This window comes from Gigantopelta aegis, chromosome 9, assembly GCF_016097555.1.
Source record: "Gigantopelta aegis isolate Gae_Host chromosome 9, Gae_host_genome, whole genome shotgun sequence".
NCBI lineage: Eukaryota > Metazoa > Mollusca > Gastropoda > Neomphalida > Peltospiridae > Gigantopelta > Gigantopelta aegis.
Window position 1 is genome coordinate 57090425 of NC_054707.1, and position 15105 is coordinate 57105529.

Consider the following 15105-nt stretch of genomic DNA (forward strand, 5'->3'; position numbering starts at 1 on the left):
TTTTCTTTTCAGCACTTGATGCACTGTGTAAAAGATGCCAGTTGAATTATCAAAATAGTATTCTTGTCAGAACGCAGTCAACGACAAACTCACAGAAATGCGTGTAAGCTGTACTTTTATATTTTTCATTTAAATATGTGCACAATAGCGCTTGTGACAATTTAATTGTTTAAATATGTATTCAAAATGATCTTTCTTTTGTGTTATACAACTGTTGTTAGATTGAAGTGACAGACCCTAGTTTGTAAACGCTACGGCTTGTTTTGTGTTATAGGGTGTATACTACCAAATCAAATCCCATAGACGACAATAGTAACATATGCGGCTAAAACTCCTACCTGCAACGTATCAACCGACATAAACGCCACGGATATAAATACTACCACCCCTTACACTTAAAGTGAATCAGAAAAAAAATGGGGGTCAAGCTGCTCGTTTCTGAGATAACGGGTAGCGTCTATGACTACCCTAGTTTCGCACAAAATTCGAGTACTTTTTTTTTACAGGTACCCCATACATGTTTCAAGCACAAGGCTACTTGACACATTGGTACTAGATGAAATAAAATTGCACATTTATTTTACCCAGATGAAACTATTATTTTTTACAACCAACACACTCACATTTATAACCAATCACAGGACTTGTGGTGTTCACTTCTCTATCAAAAGTTGGGTGCACCTCCAACTTTGACCCAGCCGGAAGTTATTTGGTATAGTACTACCTATACTGATAACATACATTTTTCAAAAAGTGTCCAGCTATGTGTCTTTATGACAACTAGGATCTGGTGTATTCTGACATAAACTGACAACCTCACTGGAACTGTTGTTTCTACAGTGCAACCTAATATAATGTACACCTCAAAAAGCATATATATTGCATATAGTTTTGTACAAATGCAATATGTCATATTAAACAACAAAATGTTTTAAAATAAAACTCCTGAAGATATTTACTTTCAGTTGGGTGTGTGTACTCGGGTATATATGTAAAGACAACAAAGATAGTCAGAGTACCTCTACCCCTTTAAAGAATTCCATTAAAACACATGCACTTGATTGACCCCTAGATTATGAAGACCTTAACAGGCACATCAAAGAAATATCAGTATTAAAAAAATACACTGTCTGAGGAAGGAAACACAAACATGACTGTATCTGTATGAAGTAATGACTTAATGTCCTGAACATTAGTGTTAGGAGGAAATCCTGTATGCTGGGTGTGGGAGTCTTCAAGTTACCACGTGTGGGAATTTCAAATCCATCGGCCATGCTGATTTTCATAATGAACCATCAAAACTATTGGCAGCCACCAATATTCCTGACTATATTTTATTTATAGCCTACTGTAGTTGGAGGTTTTAATAGGTGTGATATCTGGAATAATCATGCAGCTTTAACACATTTATTTTTGATTAATTACTGAAAAAAAAACTATTTTTAAATGACAAAATTACCCGAACATCTATTTTCTTGCATTATTTTCTAATCCGGATAAATACAATATGTACATTAGATGTATTCCTACAATCTGTAATCCAGCATTTTATTTAGCTAGTAACATTAGGTAATACAGCTTTAACAATAAAATAAATTATCAACTTAATCCAAGGCAGATAATCAAATCTGAAAAAATTGGTTCTGAACTAGTATAAACTCAAAATGTTTTTTATGAGAGCTAACTAAGTGATTATTAAGAAACAAAAATTATCTGGAGATCTAAGTATATGTTTAACAACCTTATTGTTATGTACAAATAAGAACAGAAGGCACAATAGTGGCAACAAATTTAATTATGTTTTTGGTAAAGGTTTTCTTCAAATTTACTTTAAATTTTGCATAAAACTACAAATGTGTCTAAAATATAACTTAGCACCCTATAAATATGTCAAAATGACAATAAAAATCAACTTCTTTACAAATTTGAGTTTTCAAAATTTCATACATAAAAAATTAACAATGTTAATGGAAACTAAAGACATTAACCCACTATTGGCACATGCTATTTTTAATAAAAAAATAAATTGCTATTAAAATCTTAGTTCAGGTTGCCTATATATAATACCATATTTAAGAGCAGTTGTATATGGCAAGTCAAATACCATGTAAAAAGAAATTAGTGAAATCTTTACAGTATGAATTATAGGCCAAAACCAACTTTTCTTCAGTGCTAACTTTGATTCAAACTCCATTCAGAGCCATGTACAGAGATTATTGTCAAGGTCAAGGTCATTGTGAACTTGCATGATCGAGTGATGGCTAATTAATCAACCAGTATAGTTTAATTAAATAAAATGACAAAATCATAATATTTTTTATTATGCACTGAATATGTGCTATAGGGTGTATACTACCAAATCAAATCCCATAGACGACAATAGTAACATATGCGGCTAAAACTCCTACCTGCAACGTATCAACCGACATAAACGCCACGGATATAAATACTACCACCCCTTACACTTAAAGTGAATCGGAAAAAAATGGTCAAGCTGCTCGTTTCTGAGATAACGGGTAGCGTCTATGACTACCCTAGTTTCGCACACAATTCGAGTACTTTTTTTTACAGGTACCCCATACATGTTTCAAGCACAAGGCTACTTGACACATTGGTACTAGATGAAATAAAATATGCACATTTATTTTACCCAGATGAAACTATTATTTTTTACAACCAACACACTCACATTTATAACCAATCACAGGACTTGTGGTGTTCACTTCTCTATCAAAAGTTGGGTGCACCTCCAACTTTGACCCAGCCGGAAGTTATTTGGTATAGTACTACCTATACAATTGTTGTTAGATTGAAGTGACAGACCCTAGTTTGTAAACGCTACGGCTTGTTTTACACCTTTAGAACCATTTTTGATGATTGAAATCAGACATTACTTGCATTTTATTGATTAGATTATCCATTTTTGCACATTCAAGGTGGTCATCCTGGTGTTTGTAATTCCAAAACATGCATTTTGAGGTTAGAAACGCACATACCTCTGAGAACTAACGATTATGTGTGCTGGCTCCAACCTCGTTTAGAGGGTATTTCGGCCATTTCAAAGTCACAGACTATCGTTTAAATTCTATTGTAACTTTATTCAGATCTGTTACAGGTTTGTAGATGAATCAACCTTATTGTACAGTTCCAAAGGCACAAACAAAATATGCCAATAAGGGTCTAACATTTGATCGCTTTACATGGGAAAACTAAAATATTATGTTTTACCTTTTTAATGTTTAAAAGATACCAGATTAATATGGTTTGAGTATAGACTGCTTCACAAAATTCTTGGTACAAATACTTTTCTTCAAATGAGATAAACTACGTAGATTAAGATTAATGCACATTCTGTAATAATTTTCATGAAACGTTGCAACATTTGTTCTATGACTGTGCCAACATACAAAACAATGGATAGCTGTAGAAAATTGGATATTTGACACAATAGGAGTTCATACTTCACTTAATTATAAACGCAGTTATCTTTGGGATGATAGATACTGATTTGGTTAAAACTGTAAATTGGTTAACAATTAATATTAAATATTACATTTACACCATGAAAATGTATGTATTAATACCACAAAAGTTATTTTTAAAATAAAAATTGAAATAGAGAAATATATTTATTGTAAAAATTGCGAGTATGAACAATTTAATGACTGCTGAGGGTACTCAGTTTTCTTACCATTATTTCCTCTCCATCAAAAAACAACAAAACCAAAACAATAAATTCCACTTATTTATTTATTCCCTCATTTTCTGCATTTTCATCTCCCCCCCCCCCCACCCCCCTCCCTCCCTTAATTTTTGTTTTCTTTCTTTCTTTTCTCCTCAGATCCAAACATACACAGGTATGAGGAACAACATTATTTGGTACATTTAAATCACTAAACATATATGTGTATATCTGTAAAAATATGTTTATGTATGTATATGTATGAGTGTTTATATATGGATATGGATATGGATATGTATGTACACGAGTATGATTGAAGACTCCATAATTTACATTGTCACATTGATATTGGCAATAAACAAACAACAAGAAAAAACCCAACAAAACAAACTTAGTGTCCATTTTCACGGGTTAGAACTAGGGCCCACGACTTTTGAGAAATATATTTACAACACTCTCAAAATGGTTTTTCCAACACAACTGACGATCACAATGTGTTAGTCTACACCAAAACAAGATAAACAAATTTAGAAAAACCTTGACCCATAGCACAGCCTTTGGTATCTCGCGCGGATACCGTCCACGAGTTGCTCCGCGACCCGCACATGCGCAGTGGAATGTAAAAGAGGTCTATTTACAACATTTATTTCCAGAGAGGCGTTTGGGTACTCTAAATGCGTGGAAGAAACTGGCACTTCAGAGAAGTAGTGCGATATAATAAAAGATCAACCCACGATGATAACCATGTCTTTGGCCAAGGCGGAAGCTGACTGTAAGCAACTCTTATTTTCGGGTGTGGGTTTTTTTCTATGGAAGCCCATCATATCCACTCGGTAAAATAATGATAAAAGTTGTATATTGCAACCTTGCTATTGATGATACGTACAGAATTGGGCTAGGAAGTATACATTTGGTTACGTCACAACTATCTAGATGCATTTGGTTACGTCACCAGAATAATACTGTGAACATATTAAATATCTTTATACATTAAATATATTTCTTGTATAAACACCAAACAACTGTGAAAATTCCACATTGATTAATATATACCTTGTGCAGCTGCCAGTCTTTCAGTTTGAACATAGATCTGTAGTTCCCTAGTGTTTTGCCAAGATCCAGATTCGATTTGTTTTTGGGCTAACTAGACACACATGGTTACGCCATAGAACTCATATTGTCAGGGGAGCTATTACTATCACACTTGCTCCCCATCACTCCCCTGAGACTAGTTCAAGGTGAATAATTTTAGTTCTCATTTGCATGCGAATTTATATATTATCGGTATCAATACAGTAAGTCTTAAATAGCTACCCATATTCTAAGTTAGAAGAGCAATTAATCGATCCACTAATTCTTTTGACGGTAAGGTGATGTCATAACTAATTTTACACTTACGGTTACGTCACGACTGGCTCCGCTCCTTTTGATTACATTACTCTTTTGGTTTCGTGACGACTATCTTGGATCATTTTGTGACATCATAGCTAGTCTGGCTCCTTTGATTACGTCAAGACTAGCTGGGATCCACGGACTAGGTTACTAGGTTTTCTCTCTTTTCTTTGTGTTTACGAAAACAAACCCAAGTTGACTCGGAAAACGAACATTAACTGTAAGGCTTTGCTTAATGTAGGATGGAATGGCTGGAACGAAGGGTCTCCACCTTTCTCCGTCTCGGAATTAAATTGGTGGAAAAGTTAAAATGTCCCACAATTTATTAAGAATAAAAATACGATTTGCAAGTAGTATTACAGTTAGAGTTTGCCCGACCACTCTGTCTTCACAATACCAACTTAAAAATTGACTATGTAAATATAAATAAATAAATAAATAAATACACATATATATATATATATATATATATATATATATATATATATATATATATATATATATATATATATATATATATATATATACATACATATATATATAAATACATATATATATGCATGTATGTATGTATACATGTGTCTCTGTGTGTGTATGTGTGTGTGTGTGTGTATTTGTGTGTGTGTGTGTGTGTGTGTGTGTGTGGTCAATATCATAAACTAGGAATAAAAATTGGCGAGCATAATACATTATCTGTATTCCAAATATATTATACTGACGATACCAAAACACATAAGGGTAATAATATCTTTATTATATAACCTCAAGCTTAATACAACGTGTTTTTGTAACCTGTACACGCAACTTTAATTCCAGTCCGCCATTACTAGATATTCAAATGACGTGAGAATATGTGGCGCGGTTTCTTTTTGAATGGAAATGACTTCAAACTCGAATGACGTCATTTTGGATTTCCTTACATCAAACTAAAGTAGTGCATGACGTTTTTGTTTTGTTTTCTGAACGCTGGACAGCTTTCAGTGTAAATTGCTATTCACATGTTTTTATTTGATCATTTTGAATAAATACCTCAATTATGGAGTGTCACCCTAGTACGTTTGCTTAAATGTAAATACAACTTGTGCCGTGACTTCGATTAATGTACATCTAATTTGCAAAATTATCAAATTCTTAAAGTATGTGATCTGAAATACATCATATACTTTGATTTCATTGAAAATGTTTTACATCAAAATAAACTAGTTCATAACGTTTTTTTGTTTTCTGAACGCTGTTATATGTATATATATATATATATATATATATATATATATATATATATATATATATATATATATATATATCATTATGTGCCACACGTTCCTGCCAGTGCGCCACGACTGGTATTTCAAAAACAGTGGTATGTGCTATTCTGTCTGTAGAATGGTGGATATAAAAGATCCCTTGTTACTATTGGAAACATGTTGTGAACTTCCAAATGTTTGAGATACAATAGCCGATTGTAAATAAATCAATGTGTTCTTGTGGTGTCGTTAAAGAAGACAAACTGTAACTGTTTTGTTTTATACTCTCGTCTCTAAAATAATTCCCAAACTGATTTTTTTTAGATTTCGTATGACATTCCCGATCGCACAATAATCTATATTTGTTGCACACTTAATTACTGAACCAAATGTAGTTATTAAATCAAAACGAAAAACCAACAAAAGAAAACAAAAGAAAAACAAATGCCCCCCCCCCCCCCCCACAAAAAAAAACCCCACAAAAAAACACCACACACAAAAACAACAACAAAAACACAACCAAACAAACAACCCCAAGAAACAACAACAACACAATAACAACAACAAACAACAACAAACAAACAAAACAAAACAAACAACAACAACAAAACAAACGCAAACAACACAAAACCACTACAGTAACAACACCTTTGAACACAGCGTACGGAAGAAGTAAGGAAATGTTTTATTTAACGACGCACTCAACACATTTTATTTACGGTTATATGGCGTCAGACATATGGTTAAGGATCACTCAGATATTGAGAAAAGAAACCCGCTGTCGCAACTTCATGGGCTACTCTTTTTCGATTAGCAGCAAGGGATCTTTTATATGCACCATCCCATAGACAGGATAGCACATACCACGGCCTTTGATGTACCAGTCGTGGTGCACTGGGTGGAGCGAGAAATAGCCCAATGGGCCCACTGACTGGTATCGATCCTAAACCGACCGCGCATCGAGCGAGCGCTTTACCACTGGGCTACGTTCCGCCCTACAGCGTACGGCATTTCTGACTAACAGCTAGGTTTATTCACTCTGAGAAATAACGGCGCCTGTAGTTACACCTTTCTGTTAAACGATTATTTCTTCTCCGTATTATATTCCTTTCTTTATGTTACCAATGTGAGTAGAATACTGTTTATCAGTTTTCAATCTGTTTACCACCTAATGTTAAAACAAAATTCGTGAGACATACTAGTATAACATCTTTTAAAAGGAAATGGAGAACCTTATTATTATGATAGTTTCTGTAATATCAGTTTTTAATGTCTTAAAACATCATTAGATAAAAAAATAGTGCAGACAATGCATCTTTTCTGCAAGTTGAAATGAGAGAGAGAGAGAGAGAAAGAGAGAGAGAGAGAGAGAGAGAGAGAGAGAGAGAGAGAGAGGGGGGGGGAGAGAGACAGAGACTGAAATACAGACTGATTGCTTGAAAGAAAGGGAGTCAGACAGAGAAGATAGAGTGGGAGAGAGGCAGATATACAAATAAACTAACGAGTCACATGCGCACACGCACACACACACACACACACACACACAGGACTGGACTGAATTATATACCACCAAACCAATTTTGGTGTGTGTATATATGGATATATGTATGTGTTGAAGGATGTGTGGATAAATGGATGGATGAATGGGCGGCTGGATGGAACCTCGTCTCTGAATGTTTGCCACTGGTAATTTTCCCGCCGTAACCAATGCCCCAAAGACTGTGCTATGTACTGTTTTGTCAGAGGGAAAGGGCATTTAAAAATCCCTTGCTCCTGTTTGGTAGGACTAGCCATTTCGTCCTCAGCCAATATAACAATAAATACAATGTGCTTAGTATGTCGTTAAATGAACCTTTTGTATCCTTTCTATCCAGCCACACGCATATCCATCCATTCATCCAACCAACCATCCACCGATCCATTTATTGCTTCAGAACTGATACATCATATTTCTTCTTGTCAGACGTTCATTTTCCAATATGATTTCATTGCAGTACATTACATTAAAGGGACATTCCTGAGTTTTCTGCAATTTTTAAGATGTTATCGACTAACCGAGACTTTTTAACGATTGTAATTACATATCAAATATATTTTTCTGCATAAAATATTAGTGGCTGTATATTAAACGTGTTTCTGACCGTTCTAATATTTGTACTAGGTTAAATTTAATTTTATTTCCTAAAAACCATTTTTTCGTACGTACGAAATTATTTGAAGACAAAATCCAGTTTGGGATTATTACAAATATTGAGATGACCAGAAACACATTGAATATACTGAGACTGATATTCTAAACAAGAAAATGCATTTAATATGTAAGTTTAATCGTAGAAATATTGTATTAGTCGGAAATGTCTTACAATGCAGCAAACTCGGGAATGTCCCTTTAAAATAATAATCTTTAAATTAGATTTAAAAAATGGATAGCTTTTCTACTGTACACACACACACACACACCCTCTCTCTCTCTCTCTCTCTCTCTCTCTCTCTCTCTCTCTCTCTCTCTCTCTCTCTCTCTCTCTCTCTCTCTCTCTCTCTCTCTCTCTCTCCACACACAAAACACACATGTGATATATAATATAATAATAATAATAATAATAATAATATATTCTTTAAAAAAGAAGGGCAATGCTAATAAGAATCTACAATTGCCAAAATTGTAAGGTATATTAGCTGTGGGAATGGTTATATGATAATAGTGAATTAATTGTGCAAACAGTACAACCGGTAGTTTAGTATTACAGTAGGTTTTATGGTCAGAAGTGAAAATTCCGGTGTTTCGTCGGTCCATTTAGATCCCTTTCAGTCCCTTTCTGTCTTTGGCGGACCGGTAAGCTCCTTTAACATCTATACACGTGTTGTTGGACCTCGTTTTTCACGCATTCTTCACGACCGGATTTTTCACAGATGTCAAGAATCCCGCCCAGTTTTTTCATAGAATTCGAACGCATTTTTCACAGTTTTGTGAAATATGCCTTCACTATCTTTTCGGTCCGACGAAAGACCGAAATGGACCGAAAGTGACTGAAATGGACCGACGAAACACCGAAAGGGACCGAAATGGATAGAAGAAACACCGAAATGGACCAATCTTTTATCCAGAAGTTGTAATATCCCCTTCTTCGAGTCTTTTAATATCGTTTATTAAAGAAAAATAATATATATGCATGTACATTGGTGTTCCCCCTAGACTGGCTAGAGGGGCAGGGTGCTGGAATATAGGGACAAGGTGCTGATCAATAATGGCAAGGTTCTATTTCAGAATTCTCAAACACGAATTTTAATCAAATATACAAAAACGCGTGTTTTTGTCATTTATATTTCATGTAAATTATTACCTCAACATTAAAAGTATAACGAAGCTTAATTACAAAAACAAGTGTGCAGGGAATGATTCGGATAGCCTTAAAGCTGAGTCAGTGTCGGTCAGAAAAAAAATCACGATTACGATTCCGATTACGATTACAAAATCATTGAATGTAATCGATTACGATTGCGAATACATTGTCTAGCAACCATGATTATAATCATGATTACATTTCCACAAATCTACAGAAATAATGAAATGATGTTACTACCATGAAATTATGCACTTTTTTTTTTACAACCATAACGATTTCATTCATTGAAAGACATAATGGATAATTTTGGAATATTTATTAAATTATTTCAAACATTTATAAACGTATGTATATTGTAGGGAGGGAATCAGTTTCCAAAACCAGATGTATTATTCTTAAAATTTGGATTATTGACGAAAAGATACCCATAACCATAGGTATAATTATTGTATCAATGCATAACATATATATTTTGTTATATTATTGAAATAAGCCATAATTAATAATTGCAAACTGTCTGATCACTATTACTTGGGGTTTTTTTTATTGTTTGTAGAATATATACCATTTAATGCCATCCACAAATTAAAATAAATTTATTTATTTTTTAAATTTATAAATGAAGAAATTAAGAACGAAAGAAAAGAATAAACAAGTAAATAAATAATTACATTGATATCTGCATACATATACATGTGCACAAGTTGCTCATTGCATTTAATTGTTGACATTCTAAAAATGACTATTATTAATGAATCGATTTGCAGTCATGCTTGCTTTGTGCCATATTATAAGGATCCAATTGTATCGGTGAACATTACAAGTATCTTGGTCTGGATGTGTTTATTTTGGTATCATTAGAAGCGCCGCATTTCGTAGAACATCTATTAAAATCAGCTTTCGGGAATTTTTATGTATGTATGTATGTATTATTGATGTATGAATATCTATATATTGTATGTATGTCGAGGTTGACTATTACATACATAGATATTAACGCACTGGCGCAGGGGATAATTAAATCCTTTCTGGCCTCACAAATTGTCCCATGCCGTTGCTGGGACTCGAACCTGTGGCACCGATTCGCCCGCAAATTGCAAGACTAACCAAGATACGCTCTGAGCTATCGAAGCTTCCATAAAAAGGAAGCTCTTTTAACTCAACCATATGCATGGGGCCTACAATCTACGCGGTCGATCCCGCTTACGTGCATGAAACAGTGGGCAGACCTGGCACTGGCTAGTATGTATTGATGTATGAATATCTATATATCGTATGTATGTCGAGGTTGACTATTACATACATAGATATTAACGCACTGGCGCAGGGGATAATTAAATCCTTTCTGGCCTCACAAATTGTTCCATGCCGTTGCTGGGACTCGAACCTGTGGCACCGATTCGCCCGATGTATGTATGTATGTATATATGTATATATATATATATATATATATATATATATGTGTGTGTGGTGTGTGTGTGTGTGTGTGTATGTATGTATGTATGTATGTATGTATGTATGTATATATATATATATATATATATATATATATATATACTATTAAACAGAACATACGTTTTGACCACAGACTTCCTAGTAAAGAAACACATTCCGTAGTTTACACATGCATCACGCAGTTGCCCCGTACACGTGCGTGGGGTGTCATTCTCGATTTTGACAATTTTCAGGAAGGACCATTAATCACTGAGGGACATAATTTCTGTCAATCTTTTTCATTCTGTTGATCATACAGTTGTTATTGTTTTGTTTTTAGTCGGTTTTATTGTTTGAATTTGCGATTAACTGATAAAAAATCGTCAACTTTTAAATGTTCACTTCTGACCCCAGTTGTCCTTCAAGATCTCTACATATACACCTACATACGAAGCCAGAGGTGGGTGTGGGGTTAGGCAGAGGGCTACGCCTCCACCAATCTCGGGAATACAATATTCTGGCCATGTGTGTGTGTGTGCAATATGTCACAATGAACATCACGAGATTAATATCTCCCCCCGATTCCCCCCCCCCCCCCCCCCCCCCCCCCCCCCCCCCCGCCCCCCCCCCGCCCCCCGTCACTAAAATGGAACGTGGCTTTCAGAAGAACACTTGCGTGCATTAGTAAATAATATATGTATATTATATATTATTCATGGACATACACCTGGCAGAAATAATGTATGAACCCATTTTATAGTTACTTTACACTGTTTTATCCCCAGTAGCACCCTAACTTATTTATTTTTGTATCAGTACATTACATTAATGACATAGCAGGCGCGAATCCAGAAGTTTTTTTAATAGCGGGGGACCAAAACACGTTGTTGCTTTTGAAAAGGTGTCCATGAATAATATATAATATACATGTATATTATTTACTAATGCACGCAAGTGTTCATCTGATAGCCACGTTCCATTTTAGTGAGGGTGGGGTTGGGGTGAGGTATTAATCTCGTGATGTTCATTGTGACATATTGCACACACACACACACATGGCGAGAATATTGTATTCCCGAGATTGGTAGAGGCGTGGCCCTCTGCCTAACCCCACACCCACCTCTGGCTTCGTATGTAGGTGTATTTTATATAATTTTATATTGATGGTCCGTGTTTTGTAATACACGTTTATATTTGATAGGTTGTTTGATAGTGACTAATAATGAATGTCATGGGATGTCACGGGGATTCTATAATACCCGTAACTGAATAAAACACGATTATCCAAATATCTCTCCTAACTGTATATCTATTAGATCTCTCTGTAACAGGCGGTGTATACCCGCCTTGGCTCGTCTAGGTATGATCAGAGATACGATCTTATATAAAGTATATATTATATAGCACGTTTAGTTCACTAGATAACACAACAAAAACACAATACACTTTGGAATCTGTATTAACCTACGCTGACAAATGTACAGCCGCAGTAGTTAATTAATAACAACAATAATAACAACCCAGAACTGATCACTTAATTAATTAATCTCTAGGTGTCTAGTTTACACAATATGCTAATCACTTCACCGTGACACAACACCCACACGTGTGATAATTGAGAAACGCTTCCAGGGGAACTTAATTAATAAAGGAATTACAGCTTAATTCCTAACTGGTTAATTTTTAATTAACCCTAACTACTCATTCAGTAACCTTGTAACACAGAATTAATACTGGTACCTATCACAATAAAGACAATAACCTACAGTTTACCTAGGTCTTCTAGGATGACTGGCTAAGCTTTATATTACCAAATACTCGTATAATGTTAGAACAAAAGGTCTACGATTTATTTCGTCAGATGACCGAAGACACTGTCTAAAGAATATTGGTATAATACAGTATTAAAATATCAATCACATCAAGGTTATACAACAGAGCAGAAATAAAATATTTACCAAAGTCCAACCGGACTAACGTTCCCCCGGGATACCTTCCTCTCGTTCTGTCCTTTTTGCTTCTCTCAGATATCTCTAAACCCTAGCTATTTATTATAAAATCAGAAAATCGCCTGTGGGTACAAGGCGGTGCTCCCCCTATCATCTGATATTCCACCTCTCTCAGAGTCGGTATATTTTTCTCTGATCGTCAGTCTGGCTGTCGCCAATCCGCGAGCAATCACCTAGCCAAAAACAGCACTATCGGAGATATTACGTAACTACTAGCCACATGGCCTCCACACCTACTCTGGGTGTGTATTAGAAAAGCTCGATGACCGTCGCGCAGAAGTATTACGTAACAAGTTGCCCACCTGGCTAAGTGCAATTTGGAACTGCACACGGCCTTCTAAAACAATACATATCGCCACAGGCGAAAACAAATTAAGAGCATGTTCCGTCACATGGGAATAAATTATTTTCAGTGTTAAAGAGTTAATAAATGCATTGGACGTTATATGCTTGATGGGTAGTGAGAAACAATTGTCTATTTACCCATGTTTTACTCAAATAACAATAATGTATGGAATGTCCAGTAATACATGTTCTGTGAACGTAATAATATACCCTTCTATATTTGTATTTCATGTGGTTTACACGATGCTACAACAACACCTGCAGTCATATATTATACTTCGAAAAGTATATGTTATTGAACATCGTCTTGATATGTACAAGCAATGTTATTATATTTTGGATAGTCAGGGCCGTGTCTAGGGGATGGGCAAGTGGTGGAACCCCCGAAAAAGTCTGAACAAAAGCTTTTTGGTTTACAAAAGTACCCCCCACCCCAAGCACCACCATAAATACTATAGATGTGACCACAAGGGATCCCAGTTAAAAGAACAAAATTGCCTACGAGATCTAACACTGTGGACTCTGTAACGCCCTGACCTTGTGTAAGCTGATTTTTGTTTGTTAATTCACCCCCAGTTGTGTTAGGTTAGGTACGGTATGTAAATATATAATTTATAAAATAAAAATGGTTAGATGTATTTTTACGTATATGTTTAAAGAAAAGGTTAGACAAAGCTGGTACACATGTTACATTCCAAAACATACATAACCTTGATTCAATGAAACAAGTTATAGTGGCCTTCACGTTATCTAGTATCCTAATCTTTTGTTATGCCAATAGCCGTAGTTATTTATAGGAGAACGAAACTGCATTAAAATATGTAGAGATTTTTGTAAAATGGAAATAAGTCAACTTTGTGTATTTAGAGGATGAATTGTATATAAAACCTGTCGGGGTTTGGGTTTGTGTTCATGCAAAAGTAGAGAAAACGAGGATTGAATAGGAATTAAACGTAACATTTGCAAACACTTACGATCTAAATAGTTGAACAGGACTATAATATCCAAATTTTTATTTGGAACTAGATTAAAGTCTCCACAAATTATGTACTGTTCAATGTCAAAGTCATCGATGCATTTCAGTAAATTTTCAAAAAAGGTGGAGTTATCAGTATTAGGTCCATATATATTTATAAGTGTTATCTTCTTACTATCAATGGTCATATCTACAGGTATATCATTTCCCGAATCTGTTTTTGATTTGTTTATAATAAATTCAAAATTGTTAGTTATCATGATAGCTGCACCTCTGGAGTTACTATAGTAAGACTTAAATAAGCATGTATAACCCCACTGTGCTTGTATGTATGGTTCAAGTTCCTTAGTAAAATGTGTATCCTGCAAACAATAAATATTTTTCTGTTTCAAATAATTCAACATATCCTTTCTCTTTTCAGAACCTCCAAGTCCTTGGAAGTTTAGAGTCATAATTTGTAATGTAGTCACTGCAAATTACTTGTAATATTATAATATTTATGTATTAAGTGAATGTTCTAGTCTACATTTATGCTCCAGATGTATATTTACCCTGTGATTTCTTTGCTTATAAAAATGCCAAATGTTACGTTTCGTACCTTAATTGACCCTAGTTTTACATATTGTGTGGATAGTATGAAAACAAATATTGAGATATGAGTTAACAATGTATACATTCT